General features: G+C 42.3%; 1 protein-coding gene across 3 annotated transcripts in view; it reads left to right on the top strand.

Moving 5' to 3' along the window:
- Positions 1–886, top strand: part of LOC106592921 (calmodulin-regulated spectrin-associated protein 3) — a 26,786-nt gene extending 25,900 nt beyond the window's left edge. For all 3 annotated transcript variants that reach the window (XM_045710042.1, XM_045710039.1, XM_045710036.1), the window contains one exon: positions 1–886. This exon is cut by the window's left edge and continues 656 nt beyond it. The gene's annotated coding sequence lies outside the window, so the exon portion shown is untranslated.
- The last annotated feature ends 11,564 nt before the right edge of the window (positions 887–12,450 follow it).

The following is a 12,450-nucleotide window of genomic DNA, read 5'->3' as shown; positions in this document are numbered from 1 at the left end:
CCCATAAACCCTTTGGCCTTATGTTCTGTTCTGTTCACTACTAGCTGAAAGGCTGGAGGCATGCTGATAGCCATTGTGTAGGTTGACTAAAGTTTTCTGTTTTATAACACGAACACAATCCTTCTAATGCCTTCTGCCCAACGACTGGCAGGCACGGGACTTTTATTTTGAAAGGTGGACTTTTATTATCCTGCAAACCACAGTCAAAACAAGGAATGGAAGACGTGTTGTTTCTTTAATGTGATTAGGAGAAAAGAACACGAGATGTGTGTTCACCAAATAGCACAAAATCAAAGATTGTACATAGTTGTGACGGACGGGCCATCGCTGGCAGACTAAGGCCTAGATTCAATCCGATTCTGCGCTATAGCTCGACTGAAATTTAAAAGCACTGTTCCCGCATTCGCCGAGACTGCATTCTCGATAAACGCAGAATATGTTGGCCAAATCGGAAATTACCTTTAAATTTCAATCACGCTATATGGTGGATGGATGTTCTGCACTATGGATTGAATCTATCCCTAGCCTGCCATAACTGATTTGTACAAAGACGCTGCAGCATGGACATGTGGCCTCACGGTGCTTGACTTGGGCAGGAGCTCACCGGAACTGAGTACCAAACGGCACCTCAAATGTTCTACTGCTTGACTTCCTGTACCTCTTACAGAATATTAGCTCTAAACTATTGCAGAGTTCCTGCACCTAAATATAAACAGTACCGATACTCAAATTGAGTACTGGCACCTATTTCAGTCCAAGTCAAGCACTGGTTCTTATGGGTTGTCAGCCAATAGAAATGTAAAACCCTGAAAGTTAAAGGTCAGGGGACAGGGGTTATGACCCACCCACGGTACAGTAGGGTTAATAAAGTAGATGTGTTTTAAAACCTGACTCTGTCAATCTGAACTAAACAGTCGTCTGAACCAAACTAACTGGTGTGCTTCTTACCTCCTCTGAACCTGATGAACTGGTCTGGTCTTACCTCTCTCTCTCTCTGTCTCTCTCGCTCCCTCCCTAACACCATGTCTCCATCTCTCTCTGTCTCTCTTTCTGTCTCTCTCGCTCCCTCCCTAACACCATGTCTCCATCTCTCTCTGTCTCTCTCTCTGTCTCTCCCTCTCCCTCCCTAACACCCTTTCTTCATCTCTCTTTCTCTCCTTTCTCTCTCTCTCGCTCTCTCTCCCTCCCTAACACCATGTCTCCATCTCTCTCTCTCCTCTCTCTCGCTCGCTCGCTCACAAACTCTCTTTCCCCTCCCATCCTCCCTGTCTTATTTCATCAACAGTGTTTCTCTCTCTCTTATTTGAGGGTTATATCATTATGATAATCACAACCCAACTGCATATAGTTGAATTATACTATATATAATGTCACTGTAAATGTCCTGCGGCAGCTAACTGACTGAGAAGACCTCAAGTAGTATTTACTAAACAACATAGAAAAGAAATGTAGAGAGGAACTACTGTATAGAATAAATAAATATACCGAAATATATGTACATTCTACTAGAGTATGTATAGTGGTAGTTATAATATATGTACATTCTACTAGGGTATAGTGGTAGTTATAATATAGGTACATTCTACTAGAGTATAGTGGTAGTTATAATATATGTACATTCTACTAAGGTATAGTGGTAGTTATATATACATTCTACTAAGGTATAGTGGTAGTTATAATATATGTACATTCTACTAGGGTATAGTGGTAGTTATAATATATGTACATTCTACTAGGGTATAGTGGTAGTTATAATATATGTACATTCTACTAGGGTATAGTGGTAGTTATAATATATGTACATTCTACTAGAGTATAGTGGTAGTTATAATATATGTACATTCTACTAAGGTATAGTAGTAGTTATAATATATGTACATTCTACTAGGGTATAGTGGTAGTTATAATATATGTACATTCTACTAGGGTATAGTGGTAGTTATACTATATATACATTCTACTAGAGTATAGTGGTAGTTATAATATATGTACATTCTACTAAGGTATAGTGGTAGTTATAATATATGTACATTCTACTAAGGTATAGTGGTAGTTATAATATATGTACATTCTACTAAGGTATAGTGGTAGTTATAATATATGTACATTCTACTAGGGTATAGTGATAGTTATAATATATGTACATTCTACTAAGGTATAGTGGTAGTTATAATATATGTACATTCTACTAGAGTATCTATAGTGGTAGTTATAATATATGTTCATTCTACTAGGGTATAGTGGTAGTTATAATATATGTACATTCTACTAGGGTATAGTGGTAGTTATAATATATGTACATTCTACAAGGGTATAGTGATAGTTATAATATATATACATTCTACTAGGGTATAGTGGTAGTTATACTATATATACATTCTACTAGAGTATGTATAGTGGTAGTTATAATATATGTACATTCTACTAGAGTATGTATAGTGGTAGTTATAATATATGTACATTCTACTAGGGTATAGTGGTAGTTATACTATATATACATTCTACTAGAGTATGTATAGTGGTAGTTATAATATATGTACATTCTACTAGAGTATGTATAGTGGTAGTTATAATATATGTACATTCTACTAGGGTATAGTGGTAGTTATAATATATGTACATTCTACTAGGGTATAGTGGTAGTTATAATATATATACATTCTACTAGGGTATAGTGGTAGTTATAATATATGTACATTCTACTAGAGTATGTATAGTGGTAGTTATAATATATGTACATTCTACTAGGGTATAGTGGTAGTTATAATATATGTACATTCTACTAGGGTGTAGTGGTAGTTATAATATATGTACATTCTACTAGGGTATAGTGGTAGTTATAATATATATACATTCTACTAGGGTATAGTGGTAGTTATAATATATATACATTCTACTAGGGTATAGTGTGTAGTTATAATATATGTACATTCTACTAGGGTCCTCAAACTCAACTCTGGACCTCTTAGCCAGTTCCACTGCATTGTTTCATTGTTCCCCTTTAATGAGGGACGGGTTTAGACCTGGGACACCAGGTGGGTGTAGTTAATGATCAGAACAGAAACCCAGCCGGCTCCGGACCTCGTAGGGTCACAGTGGAAATGCCTGTACTAGGATATGTATTGTGATAGAGTTATGTCTGTGTTCTGTAGGTTAAACAGGGAGTGGTATATTTATATAATTGAGATGCAACACACAAACGCATACAAACAAACACACAACATGCACGCACGTACACACAACATGCACTTTTTTTCTTTCTGAAAGATGGACACACATACGTGTGCACAAAGGCTTTCTCTTGGGTGCACACAGACACAAACACACAGACACAAACACACAGACACAAATACAACACACAGACACAAACACACAGACACAAACACACACACACACACACACACACACACACACACACACACACACACACACACACACACACACACACACACACACACACACACACACACACAGGTGTTGTTAGTGATTCCTGCTGTGTAATTGCTTTAGCCATGTGAATGGAGAATAAAGGGTGTGATGAGAGATCTGATGACACCCTGATAAACACTCATTATTACCCAAGATGCACCACTTCACTGTCTTACAATACATCATCCCTCCCCTCTCTCTCTCTCTCTCTCTCTCTCTCTCTCTCTCTCTCTCTCTCTCTCTCTCTCTCTTCTGTCTCTGTTTCTCTCCCCCGTCCCCTTTCTCTCTCTGCCTCTACCTGTTTCTCTCTCTCTGGCTCTCTCTCCCTGTTTCTCTCTCTCTCCCACCCTCCCCCCTCTCTCTGTGTCTGCATACCTCTAAGGTGCTGAGGCATGGACTCACGTTTATCAGCGTACACAAAGAAATTAATCAGAATCCCCCCATCTCCTACCCCCTCCCTACACACTAGACACCTGAGAGCATTTTAAAGTAATGTTGCTACGATCAGATCTAGATATTACCTCAGGGACTAAAAGGGACATAGGTGCTAGGGTAAGGAGACATAGGCTAGGAGCTAGGGGACATAGGAGGTAGGGAAAGTAGACATAGGCTAGGAGGTAGGGTAAGTAGACAGGCTAGGAGCTAGGGGACATAGGAGCTAGGGTAAGTAGACAGGCTAGGAGCTAGGGGACATAGGAGCTAGGGTAAGGAGACATAGGCTAGGAGCTAGGGGACATAGGAGGTAGGGTAAGTAGACAGGCTAGGAGCTAGGGGACATAGGAGCTAGAGTAAGGAGACAGGCTAGGAGCTAGGTGACATAGGAGCTAGGGTAAGGAGACATCGTCTAGGAGCTAGGGGACGTAGGGAAAGTAGACATAGGCTAGGAGCTAGGGGACATAGGAGGTAGGGTAAGTAGACAGGCTAGGAGCTAGGGGACATAGGAGGTAGGGTAAGTAGACAGGCTAGGAGCTAGGGGACATAGGAGCTAGAGTAAGGAGACAGGCTAGGAGCTAGGGGACATAGGAGCTAAGGTAAGGAGACATAGGCTAGGAGCTAGGGGACATAGAAGCTAGGGTAAGGAGACAGGCTAGGAGCAAGTGGACATAGGAGCTAGGGTAAGGAGATGTAGGCTAGGAGCTAGGGGACATAGAAGGCTAGGAGCTTGGGTAAGGAGACATAGGCTAGGGGACATAGGAGCTAGGAGCTAGGGTAAGGAGACAGGCTAGGAGCTAGGGGACATAGAAGGCTAGGGGCTAGGGTAAGGAGACATAGGCTAGGAGCTAGTGGACATAGAAGGCTAGGCGCTAGGGTAAGGAGATAGGCTAGGAGCTAGGGGACATAGAAGGCTAGGAGCTGGGGTAAGGAGACACAGGCTAGGAGCTAGGGGATATAGAAGGCTAGGAGCTAGGGTAAGGAGATGTAGGTTAGGAGCTAGGATAAGGAGACACAGGCTAGGAGCTAGGGGATATAGAAGGTTAGTAGCTAGGATAAGGAGACAAATGCTAGGCAGACAGATTGTACACTGTGTTCTAGTACTACTCCTCCAGCAGTCCTCCCATCACAGGGTTGGGCTTGGGCTGGGGAAAACCACACAGGACGAACATAAACATTAGATTAACCATTAGACACCACACAACGTGGGCCGCTGCCAGCCATTGTCTCAGAGGTGAGAAGAAGAACGTCAGATAGGCGTTTAACAAATGAAGTTATTATAAAACTCCATTGCTTGTTGTTATCAAAATGATTCTACAGTTGTAGGCCCTGTGTGTTTAACCATACAGTATTTCACAAAAGTGAGTACACCCCTCACATTTTTGTAAATATTTGAGTATATCTTTTCATGTGACAACACTGAAGAAATGACACTTTGCTACAATTTAAAGTAGTGAGTGTACAGCTTGTATAACAGTGTAAATTTGCTGTCCCCTCAAAATAACTCAACACACAGCCATTAATGTCTAAACCGCTGGCAACAAAAGTGAGTACACCCCTAAGTGAAAATGTCCAAATTGGGCCCAATTAGCCATTTTCCCTCCCTGGTGTCATGTGACTCGTTAGTGTTACAAGGTCTCAGGTGTGAATGGGGAGCAGGTGTGTTAAATTTGGTGTCATCGCTCTCACACTCCCTCATACTGACTGGTCACTGGAAGTTCAACATGGCACCTCATGGCAAAGAACTCTCTGAGGATCTGAAAAAAAGAATTGTTGCTCTACATAAAGGTGGCCTGGGCTATAAGAAGATTGCCAAGACCCTGAAACTGAGCTGCAGCACGGTGGCCAAGACCATACAGCGGTTTAACAGGACATGTTCCACTCAGAACAGGCCTCGCCATGGTCGACCAAAGAAGTTGAGTGCACGTGCTCAGCGTCATATCCAGAGGTTGTCTTTGGGAAATAGACGTATGAGTGCTGCCAGCATTGCTGCAGAGGTTGAAGGGGTGGGGGGGGTCAGCCTGTCAGTGCTTAGACCATACACTGCATGAAATTGGTCTGCATGGCTGTCATCCCAGAAGGAAGCCTCTTCTAAAGATGATGCACAAGAAAGCCCGCAAACAGTTTGCTGAAGACAAGCAGACTAAGGACATGGATTACTGGAACCATGTCCTGTGGTCTGATGACACCAAGATAAACGTATTTGGTTCAGATGGTGTCAAGCTTGTGTGGCGGCAACCAGGTGAGGAGTACAAAGACAAGTGTGTCTTGCCTACAGTCAAGCATGGTGGTGGGAGTGTCATGGTCTGGGGCTGCATGAGTGCTGCCGGCACTGGAGAGCTACAGTTCATTGAGGGAACCATGAATGCCAACATGTACTGTGACATACTGAAGCAGAGCATGATCCCCTCCCTTCGGAGACTGGGCCGCAGGGCAGTATTCCAACATGATAATGACCCCAAACACACCTCCAAGACGACCACTGCCTTGATAAAGAAGCTGAGGGTAAAGGTGATGGACTGACCAAGCATGTCTCCAGACCTAAACCCTATTGAGCATCTGTGGGGCATCCTCAAACGGAAGGTGGAGGAGTGCAAGATCTCTAACATCCACCAGCTCCGTGATGTCATCATGGAGGAGTGGAAGAGGACTCCAGTGGCAACCTGTGAAGCTCTGGTGAACTCCATGCCCAAGAGGGTTAAGGCAGTGCTGGAAAATGATGGTGGCCACACAAAATATTGACACTTTGGGCCCAATTTGGATATTTTCACTTAGGGGTGTATTCAGTTTTGTTGCCAGCGGTTTAGACATTAATGGCTGTGTGTTGAGTTATTTTGAGGGGACAGCAAATTTACAATGTTATACAAGCTGTACACTCACTACTTTACATTGTAGCAAAGTGTCATTTCTTCAGTGTTTTCACATGAAAAGATATACTCAAATATTTACAAATGTGAGGGGTGTACTAACTTTTGTGAGATACTGTATGTGTAAAAGTTCTTTGCTTAGGTGTACACATACACGTTTTATATCTCCATAGTTACACAAGCTTTAAATACGTTTTATATCTCTACAGTTACATTACTTTTATATCTCCATAGTTGCATAAGCTTTAAATACGTTTTATATCGCCACAGTTACACAAGCTTTAAATACGTTTTATATCGCCACAGTTACACAAGCTTTAAATACGTTTTATATCGCCACAGTTACACAAGCTTTAAATACGTTTTATATCGCCACAGTTACACAAGCTTTAAATACGTTTTATATCTCCACAGTTACACAAGCTTTAAATACGTTTTATATCTCCACAGTTACACAAGCTTTAAATACGTTTTATATCGCCACAGTTACACAAGCTTTAAATACGTTTTATATCGCCACAGTTACACAAGCTTTAAATACGTTTTATATCGCCACAGTTACACAAGCTTTAAATACGTTTTATATCTCCACAGTTACACAAGCTTTAAATACGTTTTATATCTCCACAGTTACACAAGCTTTAAATACGTTTTATATCGCCACAGTTACACAAGCTTTAAATACGTTTTATATCTCCGCAGTTACACAAGCTTTAAATACGTTTTATATCTCCACAGTTACACAAGCTTTAAATACGTTTTATATCGCCACAGTTACACAAGCTTTAAATATGTTTTATATCGCCACAGTTACACAAGCTTTATATACGTTTTTATTCTCCAAATTACTACACACTTTCCCACTCAAGGTGTTGTGTCCCCCTCCCCCTTCTTAATCTCCCACACCACCCACCCTCTCCCCCTCCTTAATAATAAGGCCTATAATTGTACCCAGGACTCCCGGGGCGACAGATGAGCAGAACACCTGAGCATCCTGACAGGTTCAATCACGACACCCTGACTGCTGTGCCAAGAGTCAATGTCTTTCTTTATCTCGCCGTTTCTCTCTCTATTCTCCCACTATCATTCTCTCTTTATCTCTTTCTCTCTATCTCCTCACTTTCTTCTCTCCCCCTTTCTCTCTCCGTTCTCCCACTATCATTCTCTCTTTCTCTCTATCTCCTCACTTTCTTCTCTCTCACACACTCTCCCCCTTTCTCTCTCCATTCTCCCACTATCATTCTCTCTTTCTCTCTATCTCCTCACTTTCTTCTCTCTCACACACTCTCCCCCTTTCTCTCTCCATTCTCCCACTATCATTCTCTCTTTATCTCTTTCTCTCTATCTCCTCACTCTCTTCTCTCTCACACACTCTCCCCCTTTCTCTCTCCATTCTCCCACTATCATTCTCTCTTTCTCTCAATCTCCTCACTCTCTTCTCTCTCACACACTCTCCCCATTTCTCTCTCCAGTGTCTCCCTCACCACTCTTCCTCTCTCCAACAATCCATAAATCAATCTTAAATGTGTATCAAAAGTTTAGGCACAGGGCTCGCGGTTGGGAGGCCTTGAGCTGTGCACTGCGCACACGGACAACACTTCAAATAAACCTATCTTTGATATGTGCATTTAAACCATTCCTTCCCTTCGAAGCTACATGTAAATGTCGTTATGCTTCATTTGATTACTTTCGCTGTGATGAACAACAACAACAACACCCTACCCCTTTGGTCTTGGTAAAGAAATGCAACCGGGCCACTTTTTTTGCACACCGCTGCAGGCAGTGTGAATGTGCTGGCTGCAAACCGTGGGATCGCAAAAGGAGAGAATCGAAGAAGGGATTTGTCCTGAAGGGTGTCTTCTCTATTCTGTTTATTTGTTTTTATTACTTTTAATTTGTGAAGATCAAAATCTGTTGCAAACTTTTGGAATCAGTCAGAAAGTCTAAAAGAGAGGCCATCATCTGGGAGGATTTTGATTGGGTTACATAAATTCAAGTGTGGCTTCCATTGAATCACTTTCTGTGCCATGCATCTGTCATTATGTTGGGTGTTAAATCAACAATCAATCACAAACTGTCATGATCATCACTTACACAAACTGGCACACCCAATGGTTAACACAAACTGACTGACACACACACCCAATGGTACACACAAACTGGCTGACACACACACCCAATGGTACACACACACACGCACGCACACACAAATTCAGAATTTTCGCTTAATGAGAAGCGCCCTAATGGACTGTTATGTAAAAGTAATAGAAAAACACTTGTAAATATTTCCCAAATGGCACCCTATTCCCTACATAGTACACTACTTTACCCTAATATACATCCCTAATGGCACCCTATTCTCTACATAGTGCACCAGGCCAAAAAGATCACCAAGGACAACAACCACCCGAGCCACTGCCTGTTCACCCCGCTATCATCCAGAAGGCAAGGTCAGTACAGGTGCATCAAAGCGGGACCGAGAGACTGAAAAACAGCTTCTATCTCAAGGCCATCAGACTGTTAAATAGCCATCACTAACATTGACTGGCTGCTGCCAACATACTGACTCAAATCTCCAGCCACTTTAATAATTAAAAATTGGATGTAATAAATGTACCACTACTCACTTTAAACTATGCCACTTTATATAATGTTTACATAGCCTCATCTCATATGTATATACTGTACTCTATACCATCTACTGCATCTTGCCACCTTGATGTAATTAAATGTATCACTAGCCACTTCAAACAATGCCACTTTATATAAATCAATCAAATCAAATGTATTTTTATATAGCCCTTCGTACATCAGCTGATATTCTCAAAGTGCTGTACAGAAACCCAGCCTAAAACCCCAAACAGCAAGCAAAGCATGTGAAAGAAGCACGGTGGCTAGGAAAAACTCCCTAGGAAAAACTCCCTAGAAAGGCCAAAAACCTAGGAAGAAACCTAGAGAGGAACCAGGCTATGAGGGGTGGCCAGTCCTCTTCTGGCTGTGCAGGGTGGATATTATAACAGAACATGGTCAAGATGTTAAAATGTTAAAATGTTCATAAATGACCAGCATGGTCAAATAATAATAATCATAGTAGTTGTCGAGGGTGCAACAAGCACGTCCGGTGAACAGGTCAGGGTTCCATAGCCGCAGGCAGAACAGTTGAAACTGGAGCAGCAGCACGGCCAGGTGGACTGGGGACAGCAAGGAGTCATCATACCAGGTAGTCCTGAGGCATGGTCCTAGGGCTCAGGTCCTCCGAGAGAAAGACAGAAAGAGAGAAAGAGAGAATTAGAGAGAGCATATTTAAATACACACAGGACACCGGATAAGACAAGAGAAATACTCCAGATGTAACAGACTGACCCTAGCCCCCCGACACATAAACTACTGCAGCATAAATACTGGAGGCTGAGACAGGAGGGATCAGAAGACACTGTGGCCCCATCCGATGATACCCCGGACAGGGCCAAACAGGCAGGATATAACCCCACCCACTTTGCCAAAGCACAGCCCCCACACCACTAGAGGGATGTCTCCAACCACCAACTTACCGTCCTAAGACAAGGCCGAGTATAGCCCACAACGATCTCCGCCATGGCACAACCCAAGGGGGGGCGCCAACCCAGACAGGAAGACCACGTCAGTGACTCAACCCACTCAAGTGACGCACCCCTCCCATGGACGGCATGGAAGAACACCAGTAGGCCAGTGACTCAGCCCCTGTAAAAGGGTTAGAGGCAGAGAATCCCAGTGGAAAGAGGGGAACCGGCAAGGCAGAGACAGCAAGGGCGGTTCGTTGCTCCAGCCTTTCCGTTCACCTTCACACTCCTGGGCCAGACTATACTTAATCATAGGACCTACTGAAGAGATAAGTCTTCAGTAAAGACTTAAAGGTTGAGACTGAGTCTGCGTCTCTCACATTGGTAGGCAGACCATTCCATAAAAATGGAGCTCTATAGGAGAAAGCCCTACCTCCAGCCGTTTGCTTAGAAATTCTAGGGACAATTAGGAGGCCTGCGTCTTGTGACCGTAGCGTACGTGTAGGTATGTACGGCAGGACCAAATCAGAAAGATAGGTAGGAGCAAGCCCATGTAATGCTTTGTAGGTTAGCAGTAAAACCTTGAAATCAGCCCTTGCCTTAACGGAAGCCAGTGTAGGGAGGCTAGCACTGGAGTAATATGATCAAATTTTTTGGTTCTAGTCAGGATTCTAGCAGCCGTATTTAGCACTAACTGAAGTTTATTTAGTGCTTTATCCGGGTAGCCGGAAAGTAGAGCATTGCAGTAGTCCAGCCTAGAAGTAACAAAAGCATGGATTAATTTTTCTGCGTCATTTTTGGACAGAAAATTTCTGATTTTTGCAATGTTACGTAGATGGAAAAAAAGCTGTCCTTGAAACAGTCTTGATATGTTCTTCAAAAGAGAGATCAGGGTCCAGAGTAACGCCGAGGTCCTTCACAGTTTTATTTGAGACGACTGTACAACCATCCAGATTAATTGTCAGATTCAACAGAAGATCTCTTTGTTTCTTGGGACCTAGAACAAGCATCTCTGTTTTGTCCGAGTTTAAAAGTAGAAAGTTTGCAGCCATCCACTTCTTTATGTCTGAAACACAGGCTTCTAGCGAGGGCAATTTTGGGGCTTCACCATGTTTCATTGAAATGTACAGCTGTGTGTCGTCCGCATAGCAGTGAAATTTAACATTATGTTTTCGAATGACATCCCCAAGAGGTAAAATATATAGTGAAAACAATAGTGGTCCTAAAACGGAACCTTGAGGAACACCGAAATTTACAATTGATTTGTCAGAGGACAAACCATTCACAGAGACAAACTGATATCTTTCCGACAGATAAGATCTAAACCAGGCCAGAACTTGTCCATGTAGACCAATTTGGGTTTCCAATCTCTCCAAAAGAATGTGGTGATCGATGGTATCAAAAGCGGCACTAAGATCTAGGAGCACGAGGACAGATGCAGAGCCTCGGTCTGACGTCATTAAAAGGTCATTTACCACCTTCACAAGTGCAGTCTCAGTGCTATGATGGGGTCGAAAAACCAGACTGAAGCGTTTAGTATACATTGTTTGTCTTCAGGAAGGCAGTGAGTTGCTGTGCAACAGCTTTTTCTAAAATTTTTGAGAGGAATGGAAGATTCTATATTTGCCGATAGTTTTTTATAATTTCTGGATCAAGATTCGGCTTTTTCAAGAGAGGCTTTATTACTGCCACTTTTAGTGAGCTTGGTACACATCCGGTGGATAGAGAGCCGTTTATTATGTTCAACATAGGAGGGCCAAGCACAGGAAGCAGCTCTTTCAGTAGTTTAGTTGGAATAGGGTCCAGTATGCAGCTTGAGGGTTTGGAGGCCATGATTATTTTCATCATTGCGTCAAGAGATATAGTACTAAAACACTTTAGTATCTCCCTTGATCCTAGGTCCTGGCAGAGTTGTGTAGACTCAGGACAATGGAGCTTTGGAGGAATACCCAGATTTAAAGAGGAGTCTGTAATTTGCTTTCTAATGATCATGATCTTTTCCTCAAAGAAGTTCATAAATTTATATAATGTTCTCATACCCTACATTACTCATCTCATATGTAAATACTGTACTCTATACGATCAACTGCATCTTGCCTATGCCGTTCGGGCATCACTCATCCATATATATTTATATGTACATATTCTTATTCATTCCTTTACACTTGTGTGTATAAGGTAGT

This window comes from Salmo salar, chromosome ssa02 (genome assembly GCF_905237065.1).
Source record: "Salmo salar chromosome ssa02, Ssal_v3.1, whole genome shotgun sequence".
Classification (NCBI taxonomy): Eukaryota; Metazoa; Chordata; class Actinopteri; order Salmoniformes; family Salmonidae; genus Salmo; species Salmo salar.
This window is presented reverse-complemented; position numbering and strand designations above follow the sequence as displayed.